Below are 4,119 nucleotides of genomic sequence, written 5' to 3'. Positions count from 1 at the left end.
GTTCAACTGAGATCTATATCCAGTCAATAAACAAACATAGCGGTTCAACTGAGAGCTATATCTGGTCAATAAACAAACATAGCGGTTCAACTGAAATCCATATCCGGTTTATAAACAAACATAGCTGTTCTTAACTGAGATCTATATCCGGTTAATAAACAAACAGCGGTTCTTAATTGAGATCTATATCAGGTCAATAAACAAACAGCGGTTCTAATAATTGAGATCTATATCCGACTAATAAACAAATAAGATCGATGTCTGGCCAAAAATAAAATGGCGTACATACAATAGATCTTTTTCAGTCAAAAACAAATATGGCGGTTCTACAATGATCTTTATCCGGTCAAAAACAAATATGGCGGTTTTACTGTCTACAATAATCTATGTTAAAATTAAAATTAAATTATACATTAGTTCTTTAACTGGTCAAATTGGAATTCTTAAGGTATAAAAGAATGAAAAAGTATAAGTTTCAGGAAATCAGGAAATATTCCATCTTTTTCATATTTATTCTTTTATGAATTTAATTTTAAAGGAATACTTTAAAAAAGTAAATCTGAAATCTAAATTTATTCTGTAATAAGAGATGCCCTGGGATCATAGTAATATTCATCTATACATTTACCTCTCTCGATTTCCTTTCCCATTTGTACTCCCCTTCCCTCCCAATCTTGCCTTCATCCCCCCTTTTTACTTCCCCCCCTCTGTTGTAATGATATTATCCTATATTAAGGTGCTAGGTTTATATATCTATGTTCCAGTAGATTTAACTCAAACATTTACCACCAGTATCAAACACAAAACCAAACCAAACCAAACCGGTATCAAACATAAGACCAAACCAAACTAAACCAGTATCAAACACAAAACCAAACCAGTGTCAAACACAAAATAAAACAAAACCAGTATCAAAAACAAAGCCAAATCAAACAAAACCAGTATTAAACATAACACCAAGCATACAAGTACAACTAAACCATACCAATATCAAACACAAAACCAAACCAAACCAGTGTCAAACCAATACTAAGCCAAACCATACCAGTATCAAACACAAAACCAGTGTCAAACACAATACTAAGCCAGACCAAACCAGTATCAAACACAAAACCAAACCATGAACCAGTATCAAACACAAAACTAAACCAGCATCAAACCTCAGAATACATATACTATAGAATAACAGGTGGCACCTGTATTGGTATGACATTGTAAACATGTATTGGTATGTTATTGTGTACATGTAGTACACTGTTCTTGGAGGGATTTGTTTTGATCAGTTACATGATTTCTCAGTATAAACAAGCATGAGGATTGTTTAGTGTTAAATTGTTACACTGATCCAACATATAAGATAAGATTTCATTCTTTTTCTAAAGATGAAAAGTTAAAAAAAAAAACGTGGAGTAACTTCACAGGAAAGCCAGGTTTCTGGACTCCGACAAAATTTAGTGTTGTCTGTGCAAAACATGTTGAAAACAAATATGTTTCTGGACGAAAGTTAAGTTATAATGCTTTTCCCAGTCTCCATCTTCCCCACCAACCACATCAACAGGAACAGCTAGATAATGGAGAGGGTGAGTCTTGACATATTTACAGGGGCGGATACTGGATTTGGTTAATATTGTTTTAATTAATAATTTAATATAAATGTAATTTCATTCAACCCTATGAAGGCTGGCTCTGCTTTAAATTTATTAAGGGCCTAGTTGGGGCGACCCGCCCTACCCCCCTCCCCCCTTAAAAAGGCCTGAAATATGTTAAAAATAACATTTTTGTTGTTGTTGACAAATAAAAACATGTGACAACTGATTTTATATTTACTTATCAATGACTTTTCCGAAATGTAACTTTTATATACAGTGATAACCAGAAAACAATGAAATAGGAAGACGACATTATATCAGTACTTAAGTGTATTTGATCGCGTTAAAAAAGCAAATAGTTTTACCAGACACTTCAAAAATTACTTTTTTTGTGAAATGGGTCTTTTTACACTGCACAAATGCTGTGTTTCATGGTTAATGAACTTTTTAAAGTTAAACTTGATCCTCAAAATCTTCTTACTATTCCTGAGTTTTCTGGTTATCACTGTATGTTGCTTAACCCTATTCCTGCTGGGTGTGGGGGGGGGGTAAATTAGACCCCCTGTAGTTTTTTCTACATAACTCAAAAAAGTATTTGTCTGAGGCTGTTGAAATTTTCTGACTTTTCCTAAATACCCAAAGCCCTCCCTGCACATAGGAGTTATCACGATTCTAAACACTTTTAAATTAAAAGATATTGTTGTATTCCTTAAAATATGTTGAATTCTAGCAATTTCCCTTAATGTAGTATAAATCCATACTGCACCTATAGAGAACCCTAAATTATTTGTTTCGTAAACGAATTTTCCACAGAACAATGGGTGCTTCAATATCTTAATATCATCAGGAGGGTTTAAAATGAAAGTGTTTAAAAAATGTATTTTCATTCATATTTTTTAGACATTCTTCTGAGTCATGAATAGACTTCAACTGTTCCCTCTCGGAGTAATTCTGCTCTTCCTCAGAGAAGTTCTGCTCTTCCTCAGAGAAGTTCTTTTCTACCTCAATGTAGCTCTTTTCCTCCTGAGCCAGGTATTACTAGAAATTCATTAAAATGTTTGTTAAATAGTAAAAGAATTTTTATCCCCTATTTTTACTCACAATTTCATGATTTTGGATATTTAAGCGTGCATAAATATATCTTAGTATTTTTCTTCTATATTATTTTGACAATTAAAATTTGTGCTGAATTTTGCTTATTTTAGACATTGCAAGAAAAAAATTTGAAGAACAGACAACAGAAGAATTTTACACCTCTAGCTTTGAAGAAATTCCAGAAAATGGATTAATTGCTGTCGCAATTATCCAGCAATACAAAAAAGGAAGAATTAAGCTGTCTAACTACAGAAATGAAAAGTACAGCTTTGAGTTGACGAAATTTTCTCTAACTCTTCAAGAATATTCAAAAAAGCTTACAACTATGTCAGAGAAACCAATTCTGGAATCAGGCACAAAAATACTAAGCTAATACTGTTTAAAAATGAATAGCTTTCAAATTATCCATTTTAAATAGCTAATGAAATAAATAATTGAAAAAATTTTGCAAATTTTTTTGCTATTAAAAGTTTGGTAATTTCTTGTAGAAAGGGCTGTTTTGCATGGTATGGTCGATAATTACTTAAAATTTGAGGTTACACAGATAACAAGCATCTACTTATGTATTTGGCCAAGTACTGTGGTCATCTAAATGTGAAAAAATACATTTCTGTATTTTATTGTAAGTAATTATTTGAGGTTACACAGTTTGGCCTTGCTCGGGCCCGAAGGGAGGGGGAGGGGGCGGAAAAGTTACCCCAATTATTTCCATTTTGTTTTGGGTTTCTTTTTTACATTTTGAATGGTAGAAAACTATTTGAAACAGTTTTGAAAATACGTGTTTGATTAATTGAAGTAAAGATAAAAAGATAACAAGAGAAAGTTTGGATAGTGAATCTTCAAAATCCCCCCCAAAGATTACTGAACATCTGGTCATTTATGTATTGTACTGCATAACCCCCACAGTCCAACACTTCCCAAACCAAATGCTGCCACCTGTTATTCTACAGTATATATATTCTGAGCATCAAACACAAAACCAAATCAAACCAAACCAGTAACAAACACAAAAGCAAAGCAAATCAAACCAGTATCAAGCGCAAAACCAAATCAAGCCAAACCAGCATCATACACAAAACCAAGCCAAACCAGTATCAAACACAAAACCAAACCAAACCAGTGTCAAGCACAGAACTTTATCAAACCAAACCAGTATTAAGCAAAAAAACAAACTTAACCAGTTTCAGACACAAAACTAAACCGGTATCAAACACAAAACCAAACCAGTATCCAACACAAAGCCAAACCAAACCAAATCAGTATCAAACACAAAACCAAACCAAACCCGTATCAAACACAGAACCAAACCAGTACCAACCACAAAACCATACCAAACCAAACCAGTATTAAACACAAAACCAAACAAAACCAGTATCAAACACAAAACCAAACCAAACCAGTATCAAACACAGAACCAAACCAGTACCAACCACAA

General features: G+C 33.2%; 1 long non-coding RNA gene across 1 annotated transcript; it reads left to right on the top strand.

Moving 5' to 3' along the window:
- Positions 1-895: 895 nt before the first annotated feature.
- LOC111716724 (uncharacterized) lies at positions 896-3,127 on the top strand. Its single transcript, XR_002768575.1, has 3 exons — positions 896-1,580; positions 2,490-2,621; positions 2,795-3,127. It is a non-coding gene; the product is annotated as an uncharacterized LOC111716724 (long non-coding RNA).
- The last annotated feature ends 992 nt before the right edge of the window (positions 3,128-4,119 follow it).

The sequence above is a fragment of the Eurytemora carolleeae genome, unplaced genomic scaffold (assembly GCF_000591075.1).
Source record: "Eurytemora carolleeae unplaced genomic scaffold, Eaff_2.0 scaffold1891, whole genome shotgun sequence".
Classification (NCBI taxonomy): Eukaryota; Metazoa; Arthropoda; class Copepoda; order Calanoida; family Temoridae; genus Eurytemora; species Eurytemora carolleeae.
This window is presented reverse-complemented; position numbering and strand designations above follow the sequence as displayed.